At 42.6% G+C, this 17,576-nt stretch overlaps 1 non-coding gene across 1 annotated transcript; it reads left to right on the top strand.

Annotated features, from left to right (window-relative positions):
• Positions 1-17,246: 17,246 nt before the first annotated feature.
• On the top strand, positions 17,247-17,369 carry LOC126237759 (U4atac minor spliceosomal RNA). The gene has a single exon (XR_007545203.1). It is a non-coding gene; the product is annotated as a U4atac minor spliceosomal RNA (small nuclear RNA).
• The last annotated feature ends 207 nt before the right edge of the window (positions 17,370-17,576 follow it).

Raw genomic sequence — 17,576 nt, 5'->3', positions numbered from 1 at the left:
TATTGAGGAAGTGGCTTATCACTCTGGTGATTCAGTGAACAAAGACTGTTTGCACTTCAGTGGACGGAGCAGGATGCGTAGAAGAAACAGTAACTGACTCTGTTGTGTTCTGGGAAGCTGGCGCTATTCTTTCTGATGTATCTGACAGTGCAAATTCCTCTTCATCAAATGCATCTCCTCTAAGCGGGAAAATATCCATCTTTTTAAATCCAGATAGGTCCTTTTCAAAAATGGCTCTGAGCACTATGGGACTTAACATCTGTGGTCATCAGTCCCCTAGAACTTAGAACTACTTAAACATAACTAACCTAAGGACATCACACACATCCATGCCCGAGGCAGGATTCGAACCTGCGACCGTAGCAGTCCCGCGGTTCCGGACTGAGCGCCTAGAACCGCGAGACCACCGCGGCCGGCTAGGTCATTTTGTACTGTTTCTGTTCTACTGTACGCAAGTCCGAAAAACGGTAGTATTTGGTTCTGGGTTCTCACTATTCCCGGATGCCTGTTGACCCATGTCTTAATGGCTCAAATGGCTCTGAGCACTATGGGACTCAACTTCTGAGGTCATTAGTCCCCTAGAACTTAGAACTAGTTAAACCTAACTAACCTAAGGACATCACAAACATCCATGCCCGAGGCAGGATTCGAATCTGCGACCGTAGCGGTCTTGCGGTTCCAGACTGCAGCGCCTTTAACCGCACGGCCACTTCGGCCGGCACCCATGTCTTAATTTCTTGACCACGTATAGCGCTTAATAATCTCATCGAAAATGAAAATGCCCGCATCTCGTGGTCGTGCGGTAGCGTTCTCGCTTCCCACGTCCGGGTTCCCGGGTTCGATTCCCGGCGGGGTCAGGGATTTTCTCTGCCTCGTGATGGCTGGGTGTTGTGTGCTGTCCTTAGGTTAGTTAAGTTTAAGTAGTTCTAAGTTCTAGGGGACTTATGACCACAGCAGTTGAGTCCCATAGTGCTCAGAGCCATTTGAACCATTTTTTGAAAACGAAAATATATCTCTTCCATAAGGTTCAAATGGCTCTAAGCACTATGGAACTTAACATCTGAGGTCATCAGTCCCCTAGACTTAGAACTACTTAAACCTAACTAACCTAAGGACATCACACAACACCCAGTCATCACGAGGCAGAGAAAATCCCTGACCCCGCCGGGAATCGAACCCGGGAACCCGGGCGCGGGAAGCGAGAACGCTACCGCACGACCACGAGCTGCGGACTCCCGGTTTCATCCCCATACCCGATTATACCCCAAATTCCTTTACTTGAACATGCAAACTAGTATTCGTATGGGTGGTTCGGTGATTCAGTGGTTAATACCAGACTACTAATGATCTGCAGTTATGTCATTCATCACTTATTGCACTTCTGTCATATCTGGAGATGGGAAAAATTTAGAGTTGCATCGTGGTTCCGAGTGTACATCTACGCGATTAATCTGCAACTCAGAATTAAGTGCCTGGCACAGCGGTCATCGAATTACCTTGAAGCTATTTCTTTATCGTTCCACTCTCGAACAGCGCGCGGGGAGAAAGATAAGTAGCGTTGTCCGCTTCTTGTTACATCGGCTGACTACATAGTGCAGATTCCAGAGAAAAAACAACTTATCCGAAAGAAGGCTGATTCACGAGGCATGTTCTGAGATATCCGGAAATAAATTAGATGCGGACAAACACGACAGCAAAAAGAAATATGGTAGAGGTCGAAAAAGAATTAAACGTGTGGTATACATTACTGACGACCGGTGTAGCAAAAAAAATATTATACAATCACAGAGGTCTTGTTTATTCAAAGTATGGAATTTTTCGACTGTGGTTGCCCTATATATAAAGTAATGTGTGAAAGAGAAGGGTTCAGCGCCCCATTAATGATGAAGTCATTACGGACTGGGCACAGGTTCTGATTCAACATGGAGGGGGAATGAAATCCTTACCCAAGCCAGCATCGTCTTAAGTAGGCAGCAAGAAGACAGAGAATCCACGTCTGGAAGGCCGGACGAGATCTGGATCCCGAAAGTATGTGAAAAGAGGCGAGTGGCACGGCTTAAAAACACGCGTTGGCTGGTGTCAGCTCAAGTCGTTAAAAATAGTAGTGTTGTCTGTGCTACGAGCAATACATAAAAAAGGAGAACAGCAGTATGTCGCAGTAAGTGAGAAACTGGGACAGGTTTATCCCATCTGATTTGATTTAACCAGGAAGACAAAATAACTTTGGCTGTAGCCCCTGTTCCTCTCACCGAACTACGTTTATTGTGCAGTATTCTAGCCATAGACTCTTCAGGAATTAATGACCCAACATTGTTTATCTTTTGGCCTCCAGCTGGAAGATAAAAATATGGTGCAGTTTATTCGCCCGTACCACAGGGTCTGTGGCAAGACGCAGTCAATACCTTCGCTGCGCAGTGCCGATGGTACTGTTACCGACGACTGTGCCGCTAAAGCGGAGTTATTGAACGCAGTTTTCCGAAATTCCTTCACCAGGGAAGATGAATGGAATATTCCAGAATTTGAAACACGAACAGCTGCTAGCATGAGTTTCTTAGAAGTAGATACCTTAGGGGTTGCGAAGCAACTCAAATCGCTTGATACGGGCAAGTCTTCAGGTCCAGATTGTATACCGATTAGGTTCCTTTCAGATTACGCTGATACAATAGCTCCCTACATAGCACTCATATACAACCGCTCGCTCACCGATAGATCGGTACCTACAGATTGGAAAATTGCGCAGGTCGCACCAGTGTTTAAGAAGGGTAGTAGGAGTAATCCATCTAACTACAGACCTATATCATTGACGTCGGTTTGCAGTAGAGTTTTGGAGCATATACTGTATTCAAACATTATGAATCACCTCGAAGGGAACGATCTATTGATACGTAATCAGCATGGTTTCAGAAAACATCGTTCTTGTGCAACGCAGCTAGCTCTTTATTCGCACGAAGTAATGGCCGCTATCGACAGGGGATCTCAAGTTGATTCCGTATTTCTAGATTTCCGGAAAACTTTTGACACTGTTCCTCCCAAGCGACTTCTAATCAAGCTGCGGGCCTATGGGGTATCGTCTCAGTTGTGCGACTGGATTCGTGATTTCCTGTCAGGAAGGTCGCAGTTAGTAGTCTCTTAGGTTGTTCGCAGATGATGCTGTAATTTACCGTCTAGTAAGGTCATCCGAAGACCAGTATCAGTTGCAAAGCGATTTAGAAAAGATTGCTGTATGGTGTGGCAGGTGGCAATTGACGCTGAAGAACGAAAAGTGTGAGGTGATCCACATGAGTTCCAAAAGAAATCAGTTGGAATTCGATTACTCGATAAATAGTACAATTCTCAAGGCTGTCAATTCAACTAAGTGCCTGGGTGTTAAAATTACGAACAACTTCAGTTGGAAAGACCACATAGATAATATTGTGGGGAAGGCGAGCCAAAGGTTGCGTTTCATTGGCAGGACACTTAGAAGATGCAACAAGTCCACTAAAGAAACAGCTTACACTACACCCGTTCGTCCTCTGTTAGAATATTGCTGCGCGGTGTGGGATCCTTACCAGGTGGGATTGACGGAGAACATCGAAAGGGTGCAAAAAAGGGCAGCTCGTTTTGTATTATCACGTAGTAAGGGAGAGAGTGTGGCAGATATGATACGCGAATTGGGATGGAAGTCATTACAGCAAAGACTTTTTCGTCGCGGCGAGATGTATTTACGAAATTTCAGTCACCAACTTTCTCTTCCGAATGCGAAAATATTTTGTTGAGCCCAACCTACATAGATAGGAATGATCATCAAAATAAAATAAGAGAAATCAGAGCTTGAACAGAAAGGTTTAGGTGTTCGTTTTTCCCGCGCGCTGTTCGGGAGTGGAATGGTAGAGAGATAGTATGATTGTGGTTCGACGAACCCTCTGCCAAGCACTTAAATGTGAATTGCAGAGTAGTCATGTAGATGTAGATGTAGAGGATTCTTTCTCCAGTCCCATCATCTAATGATGTTTCTTGAATTTCCCGTGGCCAGTAAATGAACGTACCATGGGTTCAATCTGCCTCCTGTTCGAGCACGTCGAGCGATGCGGCGCAGTGGTCACCGCACTGGCACTGGACTCGGATTTGGAAGGACGCCGGTTCAAATCCGCGTCCGGCCATCCTGATTTAGGTTTTCCTAGATTTCCCTAAATCGCTCCAGGCAAATGCTGAAATCGTTCGTTTGAAAACGCACGGCCGATTTCCTTCCCCCTCCTTGAAACTTTCTGAACTTGTGCTCGGTCTCTAATGACCTCGATATCGACGGGACTTTAAACCATAATAATCTTCTTTTCCTGTTCAAGCTCAGGATCACAAGGCTTCTGTTTAACCATGATTTCGAAATCGTTAGCTTTCCACTTTTATATTTTTTGGGTTTCATTCCAATGATTCACGTACTGCCTCCTAATTCAGATGCGTAATGTACGTTTTACCATCGCCTTCGTGATAATATGGACAGGATTCGGTCCAACAAATCGAGTTGTTGTACCTGCCGTGGCTGGCGGGTTTCTGTCATATGGGAACGCAATGTTTCCCGACTACATTATTCCATGAAATGTTTTTGGTTTTCTTGCTGCGTGAGACTTGAGTGAAAAATCGAGCTTCTGACGACTTTCTGGAGTGAACTATTAACTATGAAGGGGTGATCAAAAAGTTTGCTGCGTATGTGCAACGTAGCGCTACTCCGATGCGGATATATAAGCACCGAGATGTAGGGGAGGGACTAGTGTGGCATTCGTGTCTTGACGTCGTGCGTGCGATAAATGCGGAAAGGTGAACTACGGCGTCCTTATTACGAAGTGCGTTCAGACAGGACCAACGTGCTGTTATTCTTTTCTTGGCTGCCGAAAGACAAACACAGGTAAAGATCCATCGGAGAAAGAAGAATGTATATGGGGGCAGCATGTCTGTCGAGAGAGAGAGAGAGAGAGAGAGAGAGAGAGAGAGAGAGAGAGAGAGAGAGAGGTATGTAGGTCGATGTAGCCTCTGATCACGCCCTGCTTGGAATATGTAAAGATTACTTCGCTCTCCGGCAACATCAATCGATTTTTTGTGGATGCTTGTAAACGGCGAAGTGTCTGCGGTCTCCTCGGAAATAACACCAACACAATTACCCCATGCTCACTCAAATTTGCACGACATCCCAAGACATTCAAACAAATTGCGCATTCCAATCACTTCACACCGCCAGATTTGCAAATTATCTGTCACATAATTCGTAGCCATATGTGTAGTAGATACAACGGCCTTTTCGAAGGATACGTCCCATCGTTCACGTTAAATGATTTAGGCAAACCAGAAAAAACTGAACCTTTATGGTCGGATGAAGGTTTCAATCCTGCTTCTTCAGAATGCAGCTCGGATAACTTAACCACTGAGCATTTCTGTTTGAACTTTTATTCTGTTTTCTTATTAAAACTCCCGACTAATTTAATCAGTGTTGGAAGATGCAGGCGCGCCAAAGGAAATCTTTCTTCGGAAATTAAAATTGCTAGTTATCCCAAGTTGCACTGCGATAAGCTTGTCCATTACTTGCAGCATTTACACATACGCGACAATAATTTAAGCTGGTGTTTACCTTCCAGAGGCATTTGAAAACAGTTTTGTTTGTTTCACTGCAACTTTATGTCTTGCAAAGAGTGTTTATCTTTTCGTCGTCAGTCAGTCCTGACAGCGTTTGATTTGAGTACCACCTCTAACGCATGACGTTAGAAGCGTATTAATCTTGTATTTTAGTAGTTACGCACTTCCGTCCGCGAGTCCTTCATACGTAATGGAAATTTCTTTGAGAAACTCAAGCACTTTAAATATGTCCAGGGTTCCGACTGCATATAAAAAGAGTATGTATTGATTTGAAAAACGGTTTACAAGACATAAATGTCGAAACAGATCTCTCCCTAGAGTTTCAATAATAATCTCTACGTTGTACCCTCCGCCAAGCACCGTACGGTGGCTTGCGGAGTATGTATGTAGATATAGATATAGGGCTTAGCAATGAGCAACAAGATCTAGTCGCAGGAGGATATTGGTGAGATAACAGTACGTTTCCGCATCCAGTGACTTAAAATATTATTTCAATTTATGGATAAATAGTAATATTCACGACTAATTGTGGTAAATCAGTTAGAGTGAATTCTTAAGCGAAATGAGCACCTTCCAGTATCCACTCAGGCATCCCACATTGCCGGACAGTAGTACGGGATGCCTATGTAACCGGCGCTATTCTGTTCGAGAAGCAATCGGAGACTAGAAAGGCGCGATCATCACAGGTTTAATGCAATGCTGGCCATTAAAATTGCAAAGTTTAGCAACAACTGTACTCATGCTTGATCAATACTTCAGCGCAACAGGACTAGAACAGGTGAAAGTAACGCCTTGTACATATTGTATGGCTTGGTTCAAATGCCTCTGAGCACTCTGCGACGTAACTTCTGACGTCATCAGTCGCCTAAAAGTTAGAACTAATTATACCTAACTAACCTAAGGACATCACACACATCCATGCCCGAGGCAGGATTCGAACCTGCGACCGTAGCGGTCCCTCGGTTCCAGACTGTAGCGCCTAGAACCGCACGGCCACTCCGGCCGGCACATATTGTATATAAGGGAAGATGACGTAGCGATTTTCTCATTCAGAAATCGCATTTACGTGTTGGCTGTTTGCAAGGAGACTGCGTTTTGCCTCATACATGCTAGGTGCTGGAGCACCATTAAATCTTGGCTCCAATGAAAGGCCAATCTGTAGCATAGCCGGGGGCCTCTGTTAGCTCGGAGACTGATACTTTCATTTTCCATTATTTCCTGCAGTAGGGTCTCACAATTACGCCAAGATGAGGCCAAATTATGAAATGAACATTTCAGTTCTTTATTACGTTCATAGTATGTGGATAATTATTACTTTGGAACTGTCTAATCACAACCGAATAGCTGTGCACAGTTTTTGTGCCATAAGCGTCTCGCCTCTATTCTTTACAAAGTCTCTTCAGCAGCCTGGAATATCTCCATATTTTTGTTTATAATATTTAGTTAGGATTTAGGACGTTGTACATATAGATTAGAAACGGTTCTGGCGCTTGTTGCTTTTCTATGATGTAGCTCTACTTACAGATTTTGTGTATGTTTATCTACGTGTTGTGTTCTTGTTCTTTTGTTAAAAGGTAATTACCATTTGAAAATCCGTTTTCACACTTCACAGCACTGCGAACTGAAAATTTGTTTTGATGTTATGTTTTGGATGGTGGTGTCAACTACCGAATGCTATTGCCAGGTATTAAAACACCTCAACCATCGTCCTACAAACATGGAACAAGATATGAAAATAATCAAAATAAATAACCAAAACAAACGCCTTATGCAATTGCAGGAAAACTACTACATCCATCAAGGATTGCTGAGAACAAACATGTGATAAACGACTAACCAAACATCAACAGACTTTATACTTAATAAAACAAATAATAAGATAAAAAACATTCCATTTGTACATGCAACCGTATTAACACACACACACACACACACACACACACACACACACACACACACACACACACACACACGAAAACGAAATTTTAAACTGCATTTATCAGACGATGAACAGCTGTTAACAAAGGAACAAGAGCACAACTTGTACATCAACGTCCACGAAATCTGTAAGTAGAACTTCGCATTATTACTACAGCATAGAAAAGTAAAAAGTGCCGTAACCGTTTATAGCCTATATATGCAATGTCCTAAACGTAAACTAAATAGTACAAACAAAAATATGTACATTATTCCAGGCTACTGAAGATGCCTTGCCAAGAATAAAGATGAAACGGGTATGGCAGAAAAACTGTTTTTTATTGATTTGTGATTAGACGCTCCCAAAGTAATAATTATCAACATACCGTAATATTATACGGAACTGAGGACAATGGGAGTTACAAAAGTTGATATTTGTTACGCGTTCGTGTGCATTTTCCCCTGCAAAGGGAGTTCATTTCTCCGAAAAGTGTTACGTCAAATGGTTATTTCTTCCGCAGTTGAAACGAAAACGTATCGCTACGTCATCGGCTATAAAATCAGCTTTCCCACCACCATGACTCTTCAGTCAGTGGCATCAGGTGGTGCCAACACAACTTCAAGTTTAGGAAGTACGCTGCCTCTCGCCAAGTTTTCTCGATTCATTGTGTTCGTCTCTTATTTCAAGCCTGTATAAACAGCAGAAAAATTAGTTAATTAGTTTCTCAATGCTGCCGACAGGCCAAAACTCTTTACTGGCACTTTGCGGCCACACTAACCTACAGTGGACCGCTTACAAACAAGCATTCACACCGCAGAGCGAAGAGGGCTGTGTCTCCAGCAGCAGCGCCAGAGCTGTGTAACGCCCGCTCCCTCTCGCCTTGAAGGTACCTTCGCGGCTATTTCTGACATTATGGCACTGGCCGTTGCCCAGCGCGCCTAATCCACTAATAATCTGACTCACTCACTTCCGCGGCGGTGGACTCGCCAAGTCGTAATTTTTGCACGCGCCCGCCGCGCGTTACGCGTGAAGGCAACGTTTCGGCTCAGTACATCTGCAGGAAATTCTGTAGAAACGCTTTGACTTGGCGTTTGCGTCTTACGCTGATTGGCCATACTGCATCTTTTCTTATGGGGTCCACAGCGTACATAATATCGCAAACTTTAATTTTATTTAGGTTTGTGGCCAGATCACCCGATGCCCTGTTGGCCAGTCGTCAGTTAACCTAAGCGACTTAAGTCGTGTATCGTGTAAACATAGCTATATACTGTCTAATCAAGTTAATGTGACCGCCGGTCAAAAGCTGAAATAATCACGTTCTGCAGCGCACACCGCTGCGAGATTTGAGGGAAAAGACTGAGAGAGGTTCTGGAAGGCGCCGGCAAGGATGTGGAGCCACGCCGATCAGTGCAGTGGCCATCTGCGCTAGGTTCACGGTTGAGAATCCTTGGCGCAAACGAAATGGTCGCATAGATTCTCGATAGGGTTTTAATTCGGGTACTTTGGTGGCCACGGGATTACGGTAAACTTGTAACCTCCCTACAGTTTACTACCGTAACCTCGCAATAAAAATGTGACTAACCTCCCAATGAAAATTGTGGCCTTCATATAATCTTTCAATAATTAACTGACTGTGAATCTAAACTGGTAAATCTGGACGTCAGCAATGCTGCGTCATTGCCCTGAAAAGTCATTCTGAATAAACTGAAAAGTCGTACCTCAATTGTGTCGCCGGATAACGCGTATATATCTGCTCCTATAAGAAATTTTTCTGGCACAGCCCAGTGCAATTCTGGTCACTAGATTTGTTATGTGTAAAAAGAAACAACTGATTTTTCTTTACGTTAATAGAGATGACCATAGAAAGGAGAAATTAGTAAAATCCTTAAATTCAGATGAATGATTATCAAAAGTTATCTTTATGAGAAAGATTATTATTAAAAGATTTTTTAAAAACATTTACATGGGATTTGATATAACAAAAGTACAAAACCAGTTGTTATAAATTATATATGCGCGCGGCTGCTTTTACCTTACACTACATCGCTCACGCACGACCGGTCCAACCGTCCGACTGCCAGCTGCTGCTGCTGCTGCTGCTGCTGCTGCTACTACTATTACTATTACTACTGCCAACACTGCTCTCTGGTCTGCGATTCTATTGTAGCTTACATATTGCAGGCAGCGCGTGAGCAATCCATCGAAATTACATCTACTCGAGTGCGCTAGCAATAAATCCCTTAGTCATCAAACTACTCCGAACCACGCACGTACACTGCGAGCTGTGTGACACGTTGCATTTTTCTACTGGTAGATGCCTTCAGACGAAGAAAAACAAACTGCACTTAAGAGTGGACGTGGTCCCTAGGGATTGATGCATACTCGTGTTGATCCGTTTTGCCTTCCATGGACGAGCGGTTCTAGGTGCTACAGTCTGGAACCGCGCGACCGCTACGGTCGCAGGTTCGAATCCTGCCTCGGGCATGGATGTATGTGATGTCCTTAGGTTAGCTAGGTTTAAGTAGTTCTAAGTTCTAGGGGACTGATGACCTCAGACGTTAAGTCCCGTAGTGGTCAGAGCCATTTAACCTTTTTTTTTTTCTTTTTTTTTTTTTTTTTGCCTTCCAGGATGACGAGATCACCCAGGGAACGCCACGGGAACATCTCCCATACTGATAACTGTTGTAGGGTGTTCGCTTTCAGACGTTACACGCCGTACACGCCAACGGCCATCTGTCAAGACGGAGCATAAAACGCTATTCGTCTGAAAAGGCCATCTGTCACCATTCATTGGATTTCTGGTTGCAGTACTAGTATGAAAATTCTAGCCTTCGTCGCCGACGAGCAGCAGTTAGCGTGGGTGAATGTGTGTGAAATCTTATAGGACTTAACTGCTAAGGTCATCAGTCCCTAAGCTTACACACTATTTAACCTAAATTATCCTAAGGACAAACACACACACCCATGCCCGAGGGAGGACTCGAACCTCCGCCGGGACCAGCCGCACAGATCATTATTGCAGCGCCCGAGACCACTCGGCTAAGCCCGCACGGCAGCGTGGGTGAATTAACCAGGCGCTTGCTACCGAGGCCCATACACGGCAACTTTCGCTAACGATCGTTGAGAAGACACTGTTGGTAGCCCATTGGTTCATCTGGGTGGTTCGTAGCTTAACAGTTGCACGTCTATTCGACTGCACACATCTCCGCAGCCGTCGTTCACCCCTATCATCTATGGCCCGTAGAGCACAATAGTTGTCTCGCCGCCGGTTTTGGGTAACGCTGTTTTGCCATGCACGGTATACTCTATCCACGGTGGCACGCTAACAATTAACAAACAAAGCCAGTGATCGTGCGCTTTTGGACGTCAAATAAATCGCTCCGTTTCCACATTGTGACAACGACTCTATTGTTTTCTGCGTCTCCCCGACACACTATTCTCCACCTGCTATCTGTGAGTAGGTTATTGCACGTTGACGTCGAACACAGGGTGGTCACATTAATTGTGATCGGGCGGTGTGTGTAGGGTCTCCGCGTTCTGGCAGTAGACGGAACACTTGGGTCCGACCGTCGGCGTGTCATCGTCTACCAATGGCGTTATCGGGTGCGTCATGCAGAATCATGACATCGATCTCCCGGTCGTTGTCGGGTTTCTTGGCCTTTGAACCGCCGCTAATGGGTCGATTAGCTCCCCATGCAGCTCAGTCAGTCTCACGAATCTCAGTGCACCCTGTACCAGTCCTCCCTCCAAGGAAAACTCCCTGGCTGTACCGGGAATCGAACTCGGGTTCTCAGCAAAGGAGTCAGCCGCGCTGACCATTCAGCCACGGGGCCGGACTTTCTTGCAGGTATTATCGTATTTTAACTACAGAGCCCTCTAATTGTCCGGGTTAATGTGGACCGAAGACTGTACAAACAACCGAAAAACACGGATAATCCTAAACACTCATCTTTTTACAGAAACCGTACCATGTCAATTAGAAACTCGCTGCATTACTTACGGACTATAGTATCTGGAAACTGCCAACTTGTTTTCAAAATTATCACGTGTTTTCTTTTATTTTCAGGAAATGATCATCAGGTTTTTCTGTTTCTCTGTGTCACTCACTTCTTTTTCCTGGTGACGGTGATCATTTTCTGGGAGCTAAAACATCGATACAATTAAGCGAATTTTCGCTTGTATACTCTAGTAACAGACCAAAGCATGAGTGCCTCGGTGTGCGTGATAACTGGTTCCTCCATAACTAAGCCTTCGCTCTGTTCCTCTGCCTAACGCACTTCGTTCGCTATATCCGCATCATTTCGCTGCTCAAATCTTGGTTTATAGGCATCGCTGTTTAGCCACTCATAGATGTATTCGTCAGCAGCGTCCTCGTAACCACACTTTTACTACAAACGAAAATATTTGTTATAATACTAACATATTACTTAGATTTTTTTTTTAAATCCGTAAACTATGCATTGACAGTCGGCATGCACCCACGTAATCGGACCTTTCTGTACTTCAGTATCGTTTTTTCTGAGTAGGTGTTTGGGGACCAGCCCAGCATTTAACTAAAAGAGCGTGCAAAACAGCCTAAAACCCACACGCAGGCATGCCAGTGTACCAAACCAGACGCGGATTTTACTCAGGGTTGAGTTATCTCCCTCTATCGCAAGCCAACGCGCAGCGCGTTAAGTTATAGAAGGAACTCTGCCTTACAGCACTGTAACTACCACATACTTACAACGTATAACAACAGCATTCAGGCAAAATGAAACGATTTGTTTAGCAACGGAACATACGTTTCATACGAATCGTAATTTGATATTAACGAAATCTACGACTTTAAGTCTTTGGTAAGGATATGGGAGCAAGATCTTCGTTATGACACTAACGTTGTTACCCTTTTTCATGGGTGTTTTGGGAGACTAACTGAATTAATGACGATGGGTTGTTGTTCTTTTATCGAAACTGGATGTCGAGTTCGTATCCCAATCGTTTAATTCACTGCGGCGAGTGTAACGTTGTGTTTGAGTTGTTATCCATGATTATGGGAACAGAAGGAGAGTTTGAAGTTCTGTTCATATTCCATAACGCCCTGTGTTCTTAGATGATATGCCTTATGTCGGGAATCATTTTATTGCCCATATTTATTGGTAAGAAGCCATTCGTCTTCATATGTCCTTCACCTGATCACCGAATACACTGTATTCTGTATACAGTTTCACGTGATACTGAGCCACCACAGCAGGTGCGATGTGATCAAGCGCAAAATTTACTCTCTACTATTTTCTGTGTGCTATTTACTCTACGCTCGCGCTCCCTGAGTTCTCAAGAGAGCCATCCAGAACGCAGATCGATGGAGACAAGCCAAGGCGTCGCTCCTGGTGCAGAAACAGGTTATTACTTATCTTTGGTTAGAGGCTAGAGGCTGTGTGAGAATCAGAGGGGATGAAATGGCAGATATTGCCTCCGAATCGGCTTGTACTACACACTTCGTAGTGAATGAGATATTGCTTCGTATGGCCACACTGCAAATATTTTGAGAATGAGCAAATTCATTTTTCGACGTAATTCGCCAAAAATCAGGGTGGCGATTTCATAGCCTGAGAGATACTGATCACCGAAGCAATAACCTGCAATTCCCATCACGTAAAGAAATTTCATACACGAAACTTACTACATTAATCCAAATACACGAATCTAAAATCTGTTTTTTATGTGGCAATCAGTAATTGAGTTACGAAAACTTTCTCACCTTAGAGTCCTTATGTATGATTAAAGTCATAAATTAATCATTAATCAGGACCAAAGAAAATACACGCATATGCAATCAAGCTCCAAATAAAGTTTTTTAAATAGCTCGTGAACTGAAATTTCACATGGAGAATATGCAGTTTCATAATGTAAACATAGCTAAAGGTGTTAAAGCCAAAATCTTGAAAACCACTTTGAAATTTCATGCTCTTAACGGCGTTGCAAAGGAATTTATATCCCAGTGACGTGTAAAAGAGCTTGTGGGTTGCTACTCAAGACAGTCGTATTAATGCGGCATAATTTTTTTTATTGACTTGATCATATGATATTCGCTTCTGTACAGGCAAATACGAGAGGCGAGCAAGCCAGCAGTCTCGAAGAGAATAGTGAAGGCATGACAACTGAAATCGTCGTGGTCGCAGTCATCTTGTTCATTTCGTTCTTATACTAAAGTCGCAGATGGAAAACTGCGTTGACACTAAGCTAGGAATTCAGCAGAGTTCTTATCATCAGATAGAAAAAAAAGTTTAAATTGCATGGGGGCTTAATTATATAGAATGCTAATAATTTTAATTTTAATCGCTGTCTGTCCGGTTACGCAGTCTCGTAACCGGTTGGCCCTGACTAGTATTAGTACGCAATCTGACTGCATAGAACAACAACAAAGAATGAAACGAAATTTCCATTAACACAATTAATTAATTAAGTCCCCAGCAACTATGAAAGCTACGAAACAACAAGGCACAAGTGTAGCTGTTCTGTGTGTGGAAGTGTGATTCAACGTACACATCTGGCACGGTTCTTCCTCAATACGACAAGATACTTAAAACGCCATTTACAATGAAGAAATTAAAAAAAAACAAAAAAAAACAGAAATACTGTAATTGCACATAGAAACCAGAATTACACTCTAATACATGAACACAAGCCAGATGCTTTGTTGACTGAACCTGTGACCAAGTGGCATTATTGTTTAAGACATTTGAAATAAAAAAATTTTCTTTACCTTCATATATATTGACGAAAAGTACACTCTGATCATTACAACATCCCCCATCCAACAACATCTGGTGTCTAGCCCATCAAAACAACTGCACACAACATGGCCTCAAATAGTACAGCTATCATCATCCTCTCAGCAAGGCACTAACCACCACAACTTCTGAACAAGCACTCTCCACGACGACTTCTCAACAAGCACAGCCAGTGGAGGCGGCTGAATAAAACTCTTTGGCGCAATCTCTGGCGCTGTGACTCAGTGTAGCCACCTTTCAAAATCTTTCCGAAATAAACCGTTTAACTGTTCGCAAAAAGGCCAAATTTTGCCCTTGCGCCATTTTCAGAATCAATCTTTCACTTTGCAGCAGAGTGTAGTGTCCTGAAACAATTTGACGCATTATGACGGCGAGTCGTTAGGAAGTCTTAGTCAACAGTGTGCCATTTATTATGTGCTGTGGTTTCGTACTATCTACAGAGCAGGCGCCTTCGCACTGTCTGCAATTGTACACATTATTAATAGTGATGGAATAAAGCGCGCTGCTGGTGTCCACCGTCAGGGGAAATATGTGAGCTTAAAACCACAATATCATCTGGAGAATAGCTGAAAATATAATTAGGCCAGAAGTAAAAAATTGTGAAGAAACGCTCTTAGAACGAAAGAACGATAGAGAAAGAAACTGACGCTTTCGCATTGTTGAACGTTCGCCTTCACGCGCTCTGGATACTACTCAATAAGCAGATGTGTCGTGCTGGCTGCCTAAACGAGCAGGCGTATCGTGGACGTAAAGCTTCTGTTTACGTGCTAAACGCAGGAATCTATTAAGAGTTATTCAGAAAGTCTGCGTAACGTAGAAATGTTTAGAGTTAATGTCTTTGCTATTATTTGATGGTATTAAAGTAGCACATAGATGAACAATACCAACCACGCGTAAATGGCGACATAACTACCTAAATGCAAACATTTACATCGAAAGGGGTGCTGTAACATGGTGCCTCACTAGGAGGTAGCTATAATAATAATAATAGTAATAGCACAATGATTCTGGACTGTGGGCTAGTCGTGTTTGCATTGTACGACATCAACTGCGCTGAGCTGTGAACTAAGCATAGAGAATGTAATCATTAATTGTTAATTCCGTGGTGACACTTTTTTATTTATTTGTAGAAATTCTATGGAGGATAATTTTTTCCTTTGTGCACTTAGAAACAATTTATGGAACAATTAGGTATCTGTTTGTGAACACTGAACAAGTTGCAAAAGGTACTGAGTTGCTTCTTTTATGCCGATCTTCTACAGTACTCATCGATTTTGGAGCACAACGATTTCTTTGTCCTGTCGTTACAGCTGATCTCGCGTAGACAAATGCTAATGAGAAAATACTAGGCAATTATCTTTCTAACTAACACATTTGTGCTTAGTCCCTATGAAGGAGAGAGAGATTCTATTAATTTACAATTCTTTTTCAGCCTGCATTCGTATTGGATTGGGTCCCATTCCCGTATTATTACACAGCGCAATAACAAACTGAATAATAAATAAACCGCGCTGGTTACTTTTTAAAGAACAAACATATTGGGTGCGGAAGCATCAAAGAACACCAAGCATCCGAACCTGTTACTGGGGACTCCAACCTCCAATTAACATGTTCTGCGTGCAACATACAGTGTCTCGACCGTAAGACTACTAAACTATTTCCTTGCAAATGTCTGACGTTCAATTATTACCAATATTCTTGGCTGTAAGGGGTTAAATTGAGCTGTGTGATTGAATTGCATAACACTCTGTCAGTAAGCATGTGCGAAACTTCACAAATGAAAAAAATGTAGAACTCCACGTACTGAGTCTACGTAGATTACTCAAAATGAATATTTCTGCAAGAATGTTTTTTTTTTAAAGAAAGTAAAAAAGAAAACCCACTTGTAAAGAAAGACGATCAAGTTTCCTGTACAATAATAGAAATAAACCTGTCACGAACAACTGCACTGGATGTCCTCAGTAAACATCGTGTTAGATCAAGATTATAAAGTGTCGCCCCTATTTTGATGAGAAAGAAAATTTCTCTTTACAGCTGTACTGACTTGGGAGTCATCCCAGTCGTCAGCACATCTCTTTGACCTTGCGAAAGAAAGTTTGACGTCAAAGATTAATAAAATTTTATCACAGATGGACTTAGAAAATGAAGATGTAATTCTATAAGTGCTGTATGGGCCAGGAAAAATTGCGATCCTTCAACTAAGTGTCAATGCAGTCAAGAAAAAGCAAATAATTATGTCCGAAATGCACTCGGTATTGTTTACATATATTATTAAATCCTCAGATTTACCGATCCGAAGAAGATAAATTCAGCAGTGATCCTACTTTTCTTATCAGTTACGTCGTAAACTACCTTGCTTACCCTGGAAATCATCCTCGAACTAACCTACAATATAGTCATTAAAATCATAATAATATATGTAAACAATACCGAGTGCATTTCGGACATAATTATTTGCTTTTTCTTGACTGCATTGACACTTAGTTGAAGGATCGCAATTTTTCCTGGCCCATACAGCACTTATAGAATTACATCTTCATTTTCTAAGTCCATCTGTGATAAAATTTTATTAATCTTTGACGTCAAACTTTCTTTCGCAAGGTCAAAGAGATGTGCTGACGACTGGGATGACTCCCAGGTCAGTACAGCTGTAAAGAGAAATTTGCGTGATTAGAAACCGACCGCCAGCCTCCAGAGGCGCACGTAGTTCCGTCTTCGCTCACCAGATGGCTCCTCCGTAGAAAACTCTTCTTTACGTCCAATAAACGGCAATAACTGTGCTAAAATGCAGTTTATGGAGTAGAATTTTCACAGGAAATTGTGTTCTAAATTTTCTTTATCTGTGGGGAAGTTAATTATTATTCCAGAGAAATATTTTATGACATAATTGATATATACTCTCAAAAAAGCACGCGTACGTTACACCTATTTAAAACTACTGCACGTTTAGTACAGTAGTCCTTGTCTGGGGGAGCAAAATGCCCAATGAACGTCTAGTGAGGGCATTGCTGCTAACACCCATTTACATATTCAACTCGCACCCTATCCTACCCAGATAGAGTGCAATTTTTGTAACCCCCTTACTTCATAGGGGGTATAATCTCAAATCTAAATACAATGTTATAGTACACAATCCATTATAAGAACAAATAACAATTTTCTATCAGACAATGTATGAACACGTACACTCATCATTAAAATTTTAAGGACAACCATTAGCTAAAACTACTCATAAACAAGAACCTCCTTTGCACATCGTTAACTTTTCAGAAACTAACACTGCC

This window comes from Schistocerca nitens, chromosome 2, assembly GCF_023898315.1.
Source record: "Schistocerca nitens isolate TAMUIC-IGC-003100 chromosome 2, iqSchNite1.1, whole genome shotgun sequence".
Lineage (NCBI taxonomy): Eukaryota > Metazoa > Arthropoda > Insecta > Orthoptera > Acrididae > Schistocerca > Schistocerca nitens.
This window is presented reverse-complemented; position numbering and strand designations above follow the sequence as displayed.